The sequence below is a fragment of the Papaver somniferum genome, chromosome 2, assembly GCF_003573695.1.
Source record: "Papaver somniferum cultivar HN1 chromosome 2, ASM357369v1, whole genome shotgun sequence".
NCBI classification, from domain to species: domain Eukaryota; kingdom Viridiplantae; phylum Streptophyta; class Magnoliopsida; order Ranunculales; family Papaveraceae; genus Papaver; species Papaver somniferum.
The window spans coordinates 54,605,441-54,624,829 of NC_039359.1; the positions used below are offsets into that span (position 1 = coordinate 54,605,441).

The 19,389-nt window shown below is 37.2% G+C and overlaps 1 long non-coding RNA gene across 1 annotated transcript; it reads right to left on the bottom strand.

Moving 5' to 3' along the window:
• Positions 1-17,997: 17,997 nt before the first annotated feature.
• LOC113353308 lies at positions 17,998-18,879 on the bottom strand. Its single transcript, XR_003361200.1, has 3 exons — positions 18,652-18,879; positions 18,177-18,223; positions 17,998-18,043 (listed from the first exon to the last, which is right to left on the bottom strand). It is a non-coding gene; the product is annotated as an uncharacterized LOC113353308 (long non-coding RNA).
• Positions 18,880-19,389: the final 510 nt, after the last annotated feature.

The following is a 19,389-nucleotide window of genomic DNA, read 5'->3' on the forward strand; positions in this document are numbered from 1 at the left end:
GGAATTATACGTTATTCGTCAGCTATACCTCGTGTATATCAACGGTTGCTCCAAATAGTCGTATGGAGAACAAAATATATTTCCCTAGACTGCACGATGAAAGGATTTTATACTACTCACTTGATACAGGTAGCTATCATTCTGTTGGGAGCACACATTCTGCTAAGGATTTCTATGACACCAAGTGTTGGGGAAACTGTATTGGATTGAACCAAATTGGTCTCGGTCTACACCTGGGGAGCTTGACTGGTCTTACAGTGAATAAGCTGGCCTGCTAACGGATCTTCAACAACAAAAAGAAATCATGGCAAGTACCATTAGAGATATCATGATTTAAGCTTTCGTCTGGGCGTCTAATACTAAAATGCTCAGATTAACGGCCAACATGGTGCATGCTAGCATTGTGGGGGCACTAATTTCTATCATTCTCCTTCATTTTGCTTTTGAGAAGTAAGATTAGTGAGTTTTTTTTCTTCTTTTTCTTTGTTCTTATTATTAGGTGAGCGAATCCCATTTCGGTTTCTTTTTCCGTTAAGTTTTGTTTATTGGGTTGATGTACCCTTTGCCTTGTAATTTCTCTTGTCTGTATCTGTTATATTTCTTTCTTAAGGATAAAAAAAATACACCGGGACCACATGGACATATCTGAATCCTTAATGAAGATATATAGATTGGCATTTGAATAGACAAACCAGGGAGCACTTTCCCACTTCAAATTAGTTCTAACAACTAAAAAAGTAATGTGACAGACCAAGTGTATGTGGGCGTGAACAAGTTGAAATTATTACTTACAATGCAACACTGACAAATTAGCCAGACAAGGACTCCACAAATCACGACTTTAGCTTACCCAAACGGGTATTAATCCATCATCTTCCAATTCGTCCATTGAATATTTCAGGCATATATACCAGTTGCATGCGAGTACCGGGTGCATGCTTTTGCATAGAATTTTACGACTAACATTACACTTAAAATGATAATACAAATTCTTATCCTCTTGGTCTAACTTTTGTTCCATCGGGTAAACATCATATTCTAATACTCCTTTAGGGTCCTTCAAATATACTAGGACAATTTATTCTTCTCTGACATGTTAGTATACTATTTATTTATTTTGGTTTCTGTTAAATGTAGCCCACCCTTTTACTAACCATAGCCCAAAAATTTTAAGTTAAAATGAAAAACCAAAAACTAAAGTGAAAAACCAAACAAGTCTTAATTTTTGGCTAGCAATTAAACTTTTATATCCTTTTTGCTCAAAATCAAAATAAACCCTAATTTTTTTCTCTTAATCATACTTAAAATTAATTATGATTGTTCTTTTAGTATTCTCACAAGCTGAACAATTTGATATAAAACTTAATTCTTACTTTTCCCCAAAACGAAATACAATCTAATTCTTATTTATTTTTTTAAATATTTTTTTTTAATTATGACTACATCAAGATTAATGGTGTATATTCTAATTCTTCCCTTAAAGAATTCCACAACTTAAATAAGGTCTTAATTCTTTTCCTAAAACCATTCTCCTAATACTCCACAAACATAATTTACTAAAAGAAAAATCTAGAAGATGACCTTTTTTTCTTCTCAATTATGATTGTACTAAAATTGATTGAGGGTGTTGATTATTCTTATAAAAAAACGTTAACTATATCAAATACCTTAGATTAGATAATCACCTTTTTTTGTGGATGTTAATCTAGGGTTTTAATGATTATCTTATTATTATGGGCTATATATAATAATTATACATGATTTTGTGGGCTATGCTGAATGATTACAAAGGTTTGTTTGGTTAGCTTAAACACTTATTTTAATCGGCTATGGTTAATAATGTGTGGGCTATATTTAAGAGAAGCCTTTTTTTAAAAGCAAAAAAGAACTCGATTTGACTGGAGTGTTAGGAAAACATCAAATCTGGCTGCCATAGAGGGTTGGTACCTGGGGCACTGTAGAGAAAAACTGGAGCGTCTCTGTGATTGTTCATGCAAGTAAGATAACTTTATAATATATCCGAAAATTAATCACTTACACTTGGACCAATAGGCCAAATATATACCGTAACTTGATAATACAACAGATTGTGTCAATGAATCTGAATCATGCTCTACCTTGATAGCATTGTTGTCATTTGATTTATCTACTTCATGCAACTATGGTCAATAGCATTCACAGTGTAAATCGAATCATGCATCTAAAAGAGTTCCATAAAATTTCTCTAGAGTGCAGGAAGCAGGAGTCACAAAATATTCATAGGAGGAATTGCAAATAACAACCATTAAATTTGTCACTTTTTCGACAAACTAAAGAATCTGCTGATATAAATTAGGTGATATGTAAATTCTATAATATACTGAATTTCTCTTTTTTAATCAAAATAATTGTAGGAGTAAAATATCGCACACCTATCAGATATGAGAAATAATGACCATCAAGGCTGAGCGAAGGCGACCGCATACAGCATATCCGGAATGACGCATCAGATGACGCCAGTTTAATCACGAGTAAAGTGTGAAGAGCTATGCGGTGTTAAGAGTACGTGAAAGAAGAGTCAATGTAAGCGTGCGTTAATGACGCACGTTAGATCCGAAAATAAGGGCTTTATTAGCTGTCATCCACTATGTAAACCCCTATATAAGGGGCCGAGCGACCTTGTATTGGAAGAGATCTTTTTGAGAGCTTAGACAAGAAATTTAGGAGAGAGAAAGATTATTTGGAGAGCAAGTTAGGGTTTTCTCATTACTTTGTATCCATTTTGAAGATCTTAATGAATGTTCTTGTGATTCTTATGATGATTACTTAAATTGTTCTATAGATTACTCTAAGGGTGTGGTTGTAGGATTTCCTGCAACTACAATAATAATAAATAAAATTAGGTGATGTTTATCCACCATGATTAAACATGGGACATTTATGACGTGATCGTGCATTTGCATATGAGTAATGACAAATCAATACGTGCACACTTTTTCTCTTTCTCATTAAACTTTGTTCCCGAATAGATTCAAGTCAAGAGCAGGTATAAAATATAATTGATGCTAGTTTAATATTGTATAACATGATTTAAATCTAGTAAGTTACAATGCACCTACAGTTTTTTAGTGATAGGTTGGTTTCAGGCTGTGAGACCGTCTTTTATTAGTTCGAAGGGTCAAGTTGTGATAGAACATTATTGAGTTGATTAAACTGATAGTTGCTTATCTAAGCTGAGCTAATTAGTGATCAACTGCCGAGAGATGGTGACGTGTACGATTTACGTTGCAGGAAATGGGTGGAAGCCAAATCCCTACAACACACGAGAGATGGTGACATGTACGATTTCATCCTGGAGCATATTATTTGTAGATTTGGAATACCAGTCATGATCGTTTCGGACAATGGGAAACAATTTGAAGGATAAAATGTAAGAATGCTATTAAACGCATTCAAAATTCAATCCAGGAAATCAACTCCGCTATACCCACAGAGCAACGGTCAAGCGGAGGCTACAAACAAGACGCTAGCAACAACATTGAAGAAAAAGTTGGACGGTCATCATAAGGCATGGTGTAAGTAGATCCCAAACGTGTTATGGTCTTATAGAACCACCAAGATAGATGCAACGGGAATGTCACCCTTTTGTTTGACATATGGAGTTGAGACGGTGCTGCCCGCCGAAGTCATCCTTCCAACCACCAGAAGAGAAGCATGGGAGAAAGGGATAAACTCGGAATTGATTATAGAAAAGTTGGACAACCTCGAGGAAAACAGGGAAGTTGCGTTACAACATATGGTAAATTATCATCAGAGGTTGTCAAGGGAGTATAACAAAAGACTAAAACCCCGAAGATTCGTACCTGGAGAGCTTGTACTACCAGAAATACCCCCATACCAAAGGGTATCAGGAGGAAATGGGGAATACGAGTTGGAAGATTGCGAAGGGTAGTTGGCAATGGGGCATACGAGTTGGCAGATTGCGAAGGAAAGGACACAGATGAAGAAGGGAATATAATATATGGTGAGATCAAGAGGAAAGATCGAAAACAGGATCATCCCTGGAATCCAGTGTATATCAAGAAGTACTACCCATGAATGTAATTGATAATGCAGAAAAGGCAATAAATGTGTAGAATGGAGTTTATTAATGAAATATCTCTTCCATAATCAACTTATACAGGAGCAAGGTCTTTAAAATAAGCAAACAAAACTCACGAGATAACTAAAGAGAAATAAGACCTCACATTAGGAGGAAAATAAGATTCATAAAATAAACAGTTTCTAGGGAAACTTAAAACCTTCGCCTAGGAAGGCTGAGAATCCACGGCATGCACCCTAGTTCGCATGAAATTGCAAGAGTCAAGACCTAACGCATGTCGTGAAAAACTCTCATAGAGATAAGATAGGGGAAATGATAAGACCTATCCGCTGTGGGTCCCTTTTTATGATGGACTTCAGTAAGGGGTGCAGAAATATGACCAAGGCGTCGACGTATTCGGTTGAGCTGCGGGTTCCTGGGATGTCTAGAGTGTTACCGTCCATGTCCGTATGGAAAGTCTTGGCTACGATGCAATCGATCCCAAAGAAACCTTATTTAGGGTGTGGCTTCGTAACCCCAAGCCATATAGGCGAAGGTGATAAGAAGTCACAAAAACAACTGAATGTTGTAATAATTAGATGGGAGGAGACTAACATGCATGTTAGGGTTAAACTCCTTGAAGGGGAAATCAGGGGGAATATAAAGGGATGGCACCCTCCAGATCAGGGAGATGTGTGACCAAAAAAGACGGCAATGTCATGAGGCTAATGTTCATGGGAATAGCTAGGCCTATCGCATTGTCGCGGAGAAAAATAAAATAAATGTTAAGACGAGGTAGATGGATTATTATTCGCAAGGGTAATAAGATCATGATACTTCGTCGAGTTAAGATCCTTCAGAAAGGATGAGGCACAATAAGACCTTAACTAGGATGCGCAATAAGATCTCGTAAAGTCACAAGGAAAACACAAATTTGCTCAAACCCAGCAAGGAAGTTGAAACAGTAAATAGCAAGGACTAAGCATGAAATTTGGCTTGCGCAACATTTTCTTGATTAGCTAATGCCTAATAAGAACAAGAGGCAAGTATATACTTTTATATTTTATGTTTTTATTGAGCATTATCATCACAAGACTCAGTTTTCCAAAGTATATACTTGGTACGAAGGAAAAGGAACGAGATAGAGGAAAACACAAAGGCACGAGATAGAGGCAAACACAAAAGTACAAGGAAGAGGCAAATACATTATTTACATACAAATAGTCTCCCCCCCCCCAAGATTGGGAGCGTTCAGCCGAAGTAAAATCTAAGGTTACAACATTAGCAAAGTTGAAAAGGTCATGCATCCTCGCGGGAATCATTTTTATGATCCTCGTCGGTTTCGGTATCCTCGCGGGAATCATCTTCACGATCCTCGTTGATGTCGGCATCCTCGCCGGTAGGAGACAATTCATTAATGGTAGGAATTGATTCTTTGGCAGCAGGTTCAGGCTCACCATCATAAAATTCTTCAAGATCCAGAGAAACGCGAGGAATGCCTTGAGAATCACATAACTCATTAAAGAGCCTGACCTTCTTGTCTTGAGCATTTCTGCTAAGACGCTTTGCAACCAGGGTTGCGTCCTTCACCATCTGTTCGAGATCCGCATGCAAATACTGAACGTCCTCTTGGAAAGTGGAAACTTTGTTGGAAAGATTTTCCTTTTCACTGGATAAAAGAGAGACCTGATCCTTAAGATCTTTCTCACTTCCTGAGGAATGAAGGAGTTAAACAGGTAAGTTATCACCAAGAGAAAGACAACGCCAAAGTGACAAAGAAAGGGAAACCCACGGCGAAGATCAGACGAGATTTTCCTCTCTTCTACAAGTTGCTCCTCTAGGTGGAAAATACGAGCACTAGACTTTTTCATCAATTCACGAGACTCCCGAAGCTCCACGAGATGAGCCATGTTGCGATGTTACTCCTAAAGATGAAAGATCTGATTTAAAATTCCGCGAAGTATTTCAAGAGGAAAAAAAATGTTAAACGCATGTCAAAGACTCACCAAACCCATTATGGAAGAATGTTGCTCCGGAGAGAGATTCAAAGAAGTATTCAAAATAAAGGATTAATCTTCAGCCAAAAAACCGTTAAAACTGAGGGAAACCAAATATTCGATAGCCTCGGACCTTATGGAAGGATCTCCGCGAGTTGAAACAAAAATCTCCCTTAAAAATTTCAGGTTAGGAAGAAGATTAGGCTCTTCCACTTCGGTAGCTTGCTGACCACCTCTAGACGAAGTGGGTTCGGGAGAAGGGGCACTACGCGAGGGGATAGTCTCGCAAAATGAGCAAGGTTACTGATGATGAGAGGGATCAGGGCGAGGTAAAACTGAGGAATGGACTCGGGTCAGGCCGTCCACATCCAAGCCGTGACAGCGACGCTGTGAGGTGCGAAAGATAGGAGGATCGTCCTGAAATCCATGAGGTTAAAGGATGACGCGAGAAGAAGAAAGCAAATTAAGGAATAAAGGGATACCTGGGCAGTGGTATAAGGAACCCCAGAACGTTGGTGTTTCCTCAAATTATTAGCAGGACCATCCGTTGCTTGAGGCTCATTCTCTTGAAAATGGTAGGTTAGGAATCGACGAAAACAATGACCAAAAGGGAGGCCACGAGATACAAACCTGTTCTTGAACTGATTTTTTAGAGCGGTCCTTCATCATACCAGGCGGGGGAAGAGGATACTGAGGAAGGAACAAGGACGTTAGGAGACAATAAAATAAAAGGCAAGGAGACCAAAGGAAGATAAGACTAACCTTGTTGGGCATCTTATGCCAGCGAAATCAACCCGCATCATACGCTGCGAGATGGGCATGTTGAGGGAGAGGACCAGTGCGAGCATCCCCATTCTCGTTGAGACCCCACCCCAGAGGACTTTCAGCTATCAAAGGAAACATCATCCAATCCTCATCACTAGAAAGACGAAGATACTTGTTTCATTTCGTACCAATGGGATCAACATCCAAAAGAAGGTCCTTGGACGGCTCAGCCAAAGTTTTGCGAGAAAGCTTGACGCCCCACTCCTGATAGGCTCTCGTGGTCATATCCTGGCCAGTGTAGTTCGCAGAGAAAGATTCAATGTTGTAATCCGCGGGAACGAGACTTTGCACCAAGAGTGGAATCTGGGAAGTATCGCTATTAGACCTTCTGACGAATTCATTAGCAAGACGGATGGCATTTCCACTCAATTGATAAACGCCTCTCTGAAGCTTGACTAGGATTTCAAAAAAAAAGGGTTCTTCGGATCATACAAGGGAAAAGAAAGACCCGCTCTCAGTTGACCAGCGGTGATCAACATCTTTGTAGAAGACCAAGTTTCCGTTTGAATCCATCAGTAATTTAATTCCATGAATTTGGTTGCGGTAATAGGAGGAGGAACGGAGGAATCAATTGTCGGAGATAGAGAAATACCCAACTTCTGAAGATCGATTTTAAATTCTTCATAAGTCGTGGATGTAGTAGGATTGGGGACTTTCTTGGGAGCCATTGGGGAAGAACGAAACGAAACCTAAGTTTACAAAAGGAAGGAAAAGGAAGAGAAGAAGGTAAAGGTTATAAGGGACTGAGAAAAGGGGTATTTATAGAGATGACTGGTCAAACCAAGCTACCCACGATCGAAGAATACGAACCGGTGATTAGCGGTTACACGAGAAAAGAGACCATGTGGAGAGCATTGATGGGGAGGAGTGGCGGTTATCCAACTCCAGACGGTTCTTATTATCCTTTCCCTACGATCAAGAAGAATAATAAAAGGCAAAATGTAGATACCAAAATATGGATCACCAAGTGGACATAGGGAAGATGCGAGAATCCGGTCTGAAGATCCTGTACCGTGTCACGAAAATCTTTGCCAGTGACTTGTCAAATCAAGTAAGAGTCACCATTATTGACAAGTTGACGCGGTAAAAGCTATGTGCGAGATAGTGTTTCATCACGAAGTAAGCTATGAGAGCAACATGGATTATGAAGGATCCATGGAGTACCCTACAATATATCCGCCGCGAAGTAGAAAAGGACGAAGTAAGATTACTTGGCTGAGAAGACAATCCACGAAGTAGATAAATTATGGAGCAAGAAAACAGACAGGTGTCCTGATAAGCCCATGTGAAGTTAGCGAAAGAAGGGGAAAAACATTATGGAAAACGGTCTGGACGAAGTGTAAAGCGCCCCTGCGTGAACTTGACGAGATAAAATGAGTTGTGCTCCATTAGGGTTAGATGGCCTATAAATAGAGGTCCTGGGGAAATGCATGAGAGATCGGATTTTTGGAGAGTGGGAGAGCTTAACCTAGGGAGAGAGATTAGGGTTTCCTTGTATTCAAGAACTTGTATCTTTGTTACTTTGAATGATTCATCAATAAGAATTTCCGGTGCTTGCACTATGTCTTAGATCTAGGTTACTGACACTTTGGGTGTGCTACTGGATTTCCAGTAGTTACAAGAATAAACATCTAAGATTATCACCTTTATAGCGACAACGAATAACAAATCTGATCATATAGAAAGAACACTAAAGGAACAAAATTCAAATATCATTATGTTTCATTATATATATGTAATTAAAGACCGGTTTTAATTAATCATTAATACTTGGTATAGGTAAAAAACGAATTTGATAATTATAGACCAGTTCTCAATTGCCATTAATCCTAATGGTATTTTCCAAAAAAATGAAAGAAAAAGCATAACAGTAATCGATGACCGTTACCAACGACATCTTATAACAATATGTGATTATATTGAAAGTACACAAAAAAAAGAGAAATAAAAGATTAAGTAGATAAATATATTTGATAGTTATAGACCAGTCATTTATCCTAATGGTGTCTTATGGAGACAAAACATAACAATCGATAATCGTTACCATCATAACACCAGTCACCAGCTTATAACGGTGTGCGATCATTTATAAAGAACACGAAAGGAAGACAAATCAAAGATCATCTTTTTTCATTGTACCTGGACTTGAGAAATTTGATAGTTATAGCAGTGTTTTATGGAAATAAACATAACAATCAACGACCGTTACCATTATACCGACAATTTATAACGGGTTGTGATCAAATGGAAAGAACACAGAAGGAAAGAAATCAAAGATAGTTTTCATTATCAAGGTTTTAATTAACATTAATCATAAAATTTTAAAAACATAATACGATATCTTTCACGAAAAATGAGTCATTTGTCCAAATATTTTTTAAACATAGTTCAAATGGCACTAGTACAAAATGGCCTTTCGTCACGGTAATATGCCGTGTCCAAAGATCTATGGTCACGGTATTTCATTTTTGAAAAACCTTGATCAAAGCCTGCGAGGCCAAAAGATATACCATTTGGTCACGGAGATTTCCGTGGCTAATTTGTGCATTACACCGTGACCTCAACTTTATTAGTCACGGCTTTTTATCATACACCGAGACTAATTTGGCCATTTGTCTCGAAATTCTGTAATACACCGTGACTAAATTTGTTCATTGGACACGGATTCCCATATTTTACCGGACCAATTTAGATGGTAAGGTGGGATCCCTTATATTCACTATGTCAATATCGTTGCTCATTAATTACAGGGTACTACTTGGATGATTAGCACAGTTTCGCGCTTTCAAAGAATGAAGTGTGAGAAATAACAAATAATATAATGAAAGCTTTCAGCATTGCATCAAGTCAAATAGTACAACGGAAAATCAACATGGTTCATAAATATCTTGATATACGGAATCTGATAGAGTTTTACAAGTAAAATCAATATCGTCAGAAAGTATCAAAACGTATAAGCGCATTATTGCACTTCCATTTTCCTGCCTACTCCAGGTGCTTGTCCACACCTCCTCCAAACACTTACACTAGGATGTCGATTGGCTGCATAAGAATATAGAAGAGACAAATAAAACAAAATGTAAAATTCATGTCACAATGTAAGATCTTATTATATACTGCTGAAGTGTGTTGCCGTTTTTCAAACTTTCACACGGGAGAATGCTAGTTAAGTCACTGCTAGCAATCTTCTGTCATCCCTCGTGTACTAAAGGGGACAATTTTTGCAAAATTACTATGGTGAGAGTTATGCCCTGCAAAACCATATATTTTTATATTAAACAACACTATGTCTGGTAAATACTAAATGATATAAATTCTTATATGATCTAAAAGTCAAGCATTAGAACTACTCTGACCTCACAAGTGAAAAACATGGCAACAGTTAGATTAGATACAATAACAAGCCAAGAAAAAAGTAACCTATATCTCACATGAGCGTCTAGAATGGTTCCCACGTATAAGAAATCACATAGGAACTTACCGGTGTAAGGAATAACCAAGCATGTCTGAGTCTTGGAGGACTGCGCCGATCCTATAAGAAATCACATAGGAACTTACCGGTGCAAGGAATAAGCAAGCATGTCTGGGTCTTGGAGGACTGCGCCGATCCTCAATTGCATGCCATTACACCAAGATTGTGCAATACTCAGGTGCGCACATGAGGCTTACCATATATCAATCATCACTAATCACCATTCACCACCTTCCCAAGCACAATTCACTCAAAGCCACCGGCACCCAAATCCAAAAGAAGCATTAGAATGTACATTATTAGGAATTTGACATAAGTGTAAAAACGAGTTGAAAAACGCAAAATCTGACTTAGCATTTTCTTATTGAGTACGAAGGCCAGGGTATATATTTCATCCGACCCATAACATATTATTTTAGAAATTGTGAAATGGGACGCAAACACCACAAAACTGTACATTAATCATAGAAAATGATCAACACTACATCAAAAGTCGAACAAGGTAGGATTAATGGATGAAATGCAAAAATAAATAAAAAAAGTGACACACACAAGCTTGATAGGAGGCATGAACAAAGTGATGGTTTGAAGTCTGTATTTCTCCACAGCTCCTCGAAACTATAAAAGAAAAATGACGAAACCACGGTTGAAGTCTATACAAAAAAGTTAAAAGCAAGCAACCAAAGTTGTTGAAATAAATTTGAATTGATTGCTAATAAATAAGTCTTAAGATATCCTTATAACAAAATACATAACAGATCAAATTAAATACATTGGAATCTATAACTTACATGATTTTATAGAAAGTAAGTATGTGCCTGGCTGAACCAAATTGACAGGAGAGAACAATTACTGGGATTTCATCCCTTCAACTTGTTCACCTGGTTATTTAAGTAAAAGATTACTTTCTTCGTACACTAATGGAACATACTCCGCAAAATTAGTATGTCAAGAGTTACGCCCCTGCGAAGCCATAAATTTTTATACTAGGCAACACCAAAATGTCTGGCAAAACATCAGAAAGTAGGAAATATAATTTAGTATGAAAAACAAAAGCCAGCTACCCTGGTTTTCTGCACTTCATTATAACCATTAGAGTTCCAGATTCCATACAAGCAGATCCAATATTGTCAACCTAGGTTAAACCCACCAACAAACCATTTGAGTATCCAATGAGTATACGCCAAATAAAGTTAGTGAAAAACACGATCAGAAATTCCATAAACAACAATTTTGCGCACTAATCCCAACACCAATACATAGCTACATGATTCTTAAAGTCTTATCGCACCATATTTACATATGGAAGACGCATGAATACTTCGTTGCTATGCCTAAGCATTATCAGCAGATCAAATCTATTTATTACTGGCCCTTTCAACTATGCAGATATTGATGTATAAGACTGATTTCCGAGCAACAAGATTAAACTTGACAAAGAAGAAGGAAATTACTAGAACAAAACTTTCGATAAAACTCAATCCACCCAAACGACTAACTTTCCTACCTTGTGAACTGAAAACCAAAGATAACTAAATAAATTCAAGTTATATATCGAAATCAAAAAACACATAAACTTCTATCAAACAGAGAACCAACTCTCCCCAATTATCAAAACCCACACCTTCTAGAAAATGATAATTAGATGATCAATTAAAAAAGCCTTCTATTTCTGCCAATCTAAGTGTCTCAGATCCACGAAATTCACAAATTGAATTTGACTAAACTTTCTTAGTATGAAAACTGTTAGATTTCAACAACAATAAAAAAAATTTGAATAGATTTGAGAACAACTCAAATTCCATAATATTATTTAGCCCTATGCAATGAATTGAACCTACAAGAGGAATCAAAATGAAGATAAAAATAGAGACGGTAAATTGATAAAAGCAAAAACTCAGACAATAACAAGCAAAAGAAAAGACAAAAATTGAGAACCCATAGCATAACAGATAAGGAAATAGATAATTTTACTTACAGTTGTTACATTATAATAGCTACTATATGCAAAGATCTGATTCCAGCAGGGAGCTCCATCAACATTTGAACACTACACCACCTGTAGACAGTAGACCAAACAAACCCCTAATGATTATTATTTTACAAGACAAGAATTCCTTATCAAAATTGGTCAATCCAAAATATAAACCATATTTTTCATCAAAATAAGAGTTTGAGAATCAGACAGAAGAGGGATCTATAGGACTTTACTTCTCGGAGGTTTTATGGATGAGAAAGAACATGGAGAAGTTGAGAAGAAAAGAAAGTGTGAAGAACTGAAAGAAGTGGAGTAGTGATCGACCAAAAAATAAGAAAAAACGGAGTTAGAGATCGTGGAATCCAATGCAAGTTGTGGACACGGAGTAAGTCCTGCTCGTGTCGGATTTTAGCTTTTTAGACACGTTCAATTCAGATACCGTGTCCCATAAAAACATGAACAGTTATTGGCAGACCCGGTGAAAATGTAGCCACGACATTTATGCACTACCGGGACCAAAACATAATTTAGTCCTGTTAACCTATATCACCGTGACAAGCTCAACCGTGACCAAAAGTCATAGTTCTACTAGTGTGGACGAGTAAAAATTAGTATGGGTGAAATGGACACAAAAAAGTAGGAAGAATGAAACTGGATTCATCCAGGATTAAACTAAAAAATAAGGGAGGATGAAACTTGATGCATTCTGATATAGTTAAAAATAAAAAAACACATTTGAAAATTGGTAGGATAAAATTGTTTACATCTGGCTATTTTTGCATTTTCGTCCATTTAAACAGTATCAAATTTTACATGTTCGTTTTACCCAGAAATTTTTTATTTTAGTCTTTTTAACCAATTTTGTATATCTTTTAAACGTTGATCATGGAGTCTTATCAATAAAATAAACATTGAATATAATTATTGCAAAAATAATAGTGAGCAATATAATTATAATCATGGTATCTGATTATAAAGAACACTAAAGGAAGAGAAAGCAATTATACCTTTGGTTCATTGTATACAAACTTTGTTCTACGTAGACAAATGTACCTGAAAATCGGACAGGTTTAATTATCATTAATCAGCCGCTTGTTAAGGAAGAAAAAACATAAAAAGGATGTTCATTATCTTTTACTCATTGAATATGAAGTCTTATCTGAAAAGTAAAAAAGAAGGAAAATATTACTACGAAAATAATTATGAGCAATGTTACTGCCATAACTAAAATGACCAGTTCAAATATATATCACATGATCGGAATTTCTCCAATAATAGGTTCAGGGGAGTTCAGTAGAAATCACTCTCTTTTCATCCATCTTATATTCGTACATACTTTCTATAGTTTGGTATAATGGAGGAAATTAGAGCAGGAACAGATGCACTACCCAAATGGTGTGAAGGCTCTGGAGGAGTTTCATGATGCTCAACTCAAGATTCAAATAGAAAGGGATTGTGCCATAAGTGAGAAGAACGCCCTTCTTGCTCGCGAGGAGGAACTTCGCTCTCATCTTCCAATAGAGAATGATGTTGAGTTTGATTGGGCTGCTAGAATCCTTAATAATGCTAGGTTGGAGTTGGGAACAAGTGTTAGTTTAGAATCTGACCATGCATCTCTGGTTAAAACCATCCTTTCTGAAAAATAAGGTTTTTCATTATCCTTGCCAATAGTTTTCCCCTGTCTTTATTTCTTAAATTATTTACATGCGATCTTAACTCTGCCATTATTTATATACATCTAATGATAAGGAATTCTTGGAAAAGCAGGAGAAGTACTTGAAGGATATTGAAAGTCTACAGGCGAAGTCCTCTGCTGAAATTGGAAGGTTGGAAGCGAAATTTACAACACATGATACTATGTGCCACAGACTCAAGAAAAATCTCAAAGTCACCGTTTCCAATCTAACCAAGAATGCTATTCGCTTACGTGACGAGGCTGTTAAAGAAGAAGTAGGCGAGCTCTGCTCTACACATCATATTCTCTTTCCATCACATTATGAGTTTAATGATCCTTCAGATAATGAAGAAACTTCTGATATTTCTGATAATGATGTTGAATATGAAGATACCGATGAGGAAGATCCTGATTCTGAAGTTGGTGAAGATAATGCTGGAGAGAAGTAGTCGTCCACTTTTTCTCCCTTTTTCATGTTCTTTGTATTAATATCTTCCTCTTTGTACATATAACGTTTATTCTTCAGCTTTTAATAGACATCACCTAATTTACGCTTCTCCATTCTTCTCCTGACTATTTACCAAAAGAAAGACACTTTCCTTTCTAATAATTTGTGTTAGTTTTAGGATAACTTATAGGAGCAAATATAATAATACATGTGCATGAGTCTATTATATGTGCGAGTAGTAACCTATTGCTATTAAGTTTGATATGAGGCTATTATGCTAGCGCGATTAACATATTCTTATTATGTTTATAATCCCGTTCTTGCCTCTGTTATTCACGGTAGTATGATTGACTCTGTTAAATCCTTAATTCTATACAATACGTTAGTAATTCTTTTTTCTGCCTTTGCGAGAAATATCTCTCAAAATCGTTCATGGATTTATCTGCTTATTTCACCCTGCAAAAATAATGTTTGTGCGGTCTAATGTGTTTGTTCATGAGGTCTTAATGAGCCTCCCTAAGTAGAGGTCTTATTGCCCTAGGGAATTCATTTTGGTCGTGCGATGAAATCGCAGGAGGTCTTTACGCTCTCGCGCAATGACCCATTGATCTCGCCTTATCATCTTTCGTATTATTGCCTCTACAGGATGTTTTTATGCGCCAATACGACATGTCTATACCCTCGTTTGACTTATAGTCCCATGATATTGACGTCTTTTGACAAAATTCAGCTTCCTAATGGAGGGTGTCGTCCTTATCTTCCCCTTGATTGCCGCTACAAGGAGGCGTACCCCTACCAGGTTAGGGTGGGATCCTCCCATCCAGTGATGCGATAACCAGTTGTTTTAGCGACTTCTTTCGATACCGCATCCTAAGTGGGGTTTCTTGTGGACCGAGTGTATCATAGCCAGGACTTGCCAAAAGCGACGAGGTACGCTCCAGACGCCCCTGGCACTCTTGACTCAACCGTGTAACGCGGAGCCCTGGTAGAGTTTTTACACTCCCTGATAAAGAACTTAGTACCTTAGTTTTTCAACTAAGGAGTTTCTACCGGATATGCTTTTGTTTCGCCCCAAGTATCCATAACTCGGGCTCTAGGGTTGGTATGTCTTTCGCCCAAGCCATGCATTACTAGGTTTTCCCCAATTATGACGTGCGATAGGTCTTATCTTTATTGCCTCTTGTACATGTGCGACCTAGGGTGCACGACCTAGGGCTTATCTTTATGAGGTCTTATTGTTGCCTCTTTTTTCTGCTTGTATATGAGAAGTATTCATTAAGAAGAAATATAATTTTTCTTTCAATATATTTTTCTTGTACAATGCTGATTTCTCCTTTCTTTCTTTATTCGCATACATAGGAATACCTTACTAATATTTTAGAATAATCTACTTGTTACTTCACCCTTTTCACTTCTTCACCGCCTTCGCACACAGGTAGTGCCTTTGATTTAATGTTGTCGCATATCTCAATTGTAATACTGCTTTAGATATTTCTCGTTATAAAAACTACTCTCCATTTTCTCCATATTTCTTCCATACCTTTCCATTAACTTGTACCTCCCATTACCAACATATTTCTTCACCACATATGGTTCAACCCACGTTATTTTCCCTTTCTTATTTTTCCCTTGTTTTTTATATGGTGATATTTCGCTCATAACTAACTCTCCTGGTTGGAATTCTCCCCTTTTGGATCGCTTCACGTACTCATGTTTTTTTCTCTCTTTTGATCGCCTTTATGCGAATTTAACGAGTGCTAGTCTCTTCTTCACTTTTATTTTTGATCCCAACATCTTCTTTCTTTGACGATTCCATATGGCAATGATCAAATTTTCCTTCTTTTGTTATGAAATCAACCATCAATATTTCGCAACGCTTACATTCTTCTGCGACACTCTTCCAATTTCTTCTTTTATTCGCACGCACTTCACTTTTCTCAATATCAATTTCGTTACATGTTTTCGCTTCATTAGTATCTCCTCTGATGATTCCAACACCTTGAGGTAATGGGAACTTAATACATTGATGATATGTGGAAGCCACACCCAAAATGCTATGTAACCATGGTATTCCAATTAATGCATTGTACGGGATTCCACATCTACAACACAAAAATTTATTTATGTGGTAATCGTCTTAAGAGGGATTCGCATAGTCACCTCCCCTTTGGGATTGTTAGAAGATCCATTGAAACCGTATATTTTATAAGTAGAGGGAATCATATCTTCATCCTTTCCACCCATTGTCTTATATGCATGATAAAACAAGATGTCTACCGAGCTTCCAGGATATATTAATATTTTGTTTATCATTGACGGTTCATCTTTTGCACCTTCCTCATATCCCTTTCTCATTCTTGGTACGATTTATGACCTAACCACAAGCGGGCTCTCATGAAGTTCGCATCCTTCTGGTATTTCTTCCGTACTGAATGTGATTTGTAGCTTTTGCCAATCTTTTAACTTTGGCATCTTTGCCAAGTTGAGCACTTCCTTCCCCTCCTTATTCCTCGCATATACTTTGCTCAATACATTGTCGTGGAAGTCCTCTATGCCACTACAAAAAACCTGATAGAAAGCCACTAAAATCTGGCAACTGCCCCAAAAAATTAGTTGCCAAAGGATTTCGGAACTAGTCAAGGGCAACTAGTAGTTCCTATATACTTCGGCAACAAGTTGATCGCAACTACTGCTTTTATTATTCTCTGAAGTCTTTAGCAACAATCATATGTCAACAACATGAGATACCCTAGTAGCCTAACGCTTCCGTAACTAGCCAAAGGCAACTGCTAGTTCCTGTATACTTCGGCAACATGTACATGGCAACTCCAATTTTCGTTTGTTTCCAAAATCTTTAGCAACAAATGTTGACCAACTACATAACATAGGCTTGTAGCCTAATGCTTTCAGAACTGCTAGTTCCTAAATACTTCAGCAACAGTTTAATCGTAACTACTGTTCCCATTATTCTTTTCTAAACACAACCAAGTAGATTATGTGGTGGACTTGAACTCCGGCATTGTGGGTGTAAATCCAAGTCAATAATGTTCCAGATTTATAAGCTTTGTGCAGTCGTTTTAACTATCAGATAATTTTTACACTGACCTTAAGGATTATGGAAGTTGTGCAGATTGCTATCACGAATGCACAATTAAACTCAAATAGATAAGAAGCTCAACTAGTGCTAACTTGATAATATAAAGTACATTAACAATGAGTTTATGTACAGATGTAAAAAGGGTGTTACGAATAACAGGACTTCAAATTAACAAATGTCAGACCTAAGACAAAGTTAACATCCAACAATTTGCTCATCAAATGCTTTTCTTAATGAATCCCTTGGTTCTCAGAAATTCGCACAGCAAGATTCTTCCCATCAACACAAGGACAACTTATGATTTCAGGATTTCCAAGTTTCCCATTGACCATATCTATGAAATTCGTGAAATTTAGAATGATAGGAAGCCTAAGTGAAGAATGTAAAACCCACGGGGAACAATATATTAACCTTGGCCAAAGAACCTAATCTTTATTCATCATTGAAACGACTTCAATCTACCCAAGTTGATGACGGGATAAAACTTGAACCTGCAACATAAAACGAAGAGTTAGACTGTTCTTAGTCATGTTTATCTTCAACTCAACCCTGAAACCTTTCCCCTGGATGCTGACAAAAGCAAGAAATATAAACACTGAACTAGGAAAAATAAAAGATATATACCCAAGTAGCTAAATATGTCTGCTGGAAGCAACTTTCTCCGAATTCAGCTGGAATTAAGAAAAAATTGAAATCAACAAAACAATAACTAATGAAAATACACAAGAAACCGAAATATAGAACAGCGTAAAGGTCTGAACTTTATGTTTCCTGATCGATAAAATGTTAAATTTAAGTAAATTAACAATTTAATCTAACACTTTTGACCAAACCCAATGAAATAAAATCTCAGCAACCTCATCACTAGATTCCTGTGCCAAAAATTTATAATGTGACAATGTATAATTAATATAAAGGTACTATGTTGACTGCTAAAGGATGATGTTAGCTTACAGTCTTAAACTCAAAATGTTCTTAGATAGAAGTTTGGCCAAAACTTAAGCTGGGTTTAGGGATTAGCACTTATAAATCAATGCGCCCCATCAACAATTCCACCATAACCAAGTGATCATTACCATTTATTTAGCAACTTTAATACCTGTTGAAGAATGCAGCCCAGTGAAGAGCTGTCCAGCCTGTTACATCTGCAAAATCCAGCGACAGCTTTCCACTTCCCAGTTCACAGTACATCCGAATGAGCCACCTGTAACCCAAGATGGCCAGCATATGGATTACTCCTAAACCTTGAAAAATACGGGTGCCTTTCATACATCCCTCTTCCAATCTCTCTGAAATTCATTCCCTTATCTTTTGCTCCAAAAGGAACCTCAAGTACAAACTTTCACCACACACCAATGGGAACACATGATATTGGATTGAGTGGATGAAGGTGTGAGTGCTGGTGCATTTGCAGAAACACAATATGCGCTGGAGCAGTAATTCATCGGCTCAACAAAATTTTAGTTTAGAGTAAAGAAGGTGATCAAGGCATAGTTGTTGGAGAAACCCCACAACTGCAGAGAACAGCTCTGGATTAGTTGGAGTTGAGAGACAGTCAAAGAAGAGACCAGCTATTACAATCTGCAACCAAACTGCAAGATTTATCTAAGTAACCACATCTTAACAAATATATGCAACCAAGGCTTAACAAATTGTTCGATATTTCTCTAAACCAGATGAAATCTAGGACAAAAAATAAGATGTATCAAGGAATCCAGTAAAACTCTCAAACATTATATATGTGTTGGAAAACCATACAATCTCCACCTCCATCTCTGCGTAAATCTTAAAATCCATTCAAAGTAGATAGAAAATATATATGCTCAAGTATGGAAAG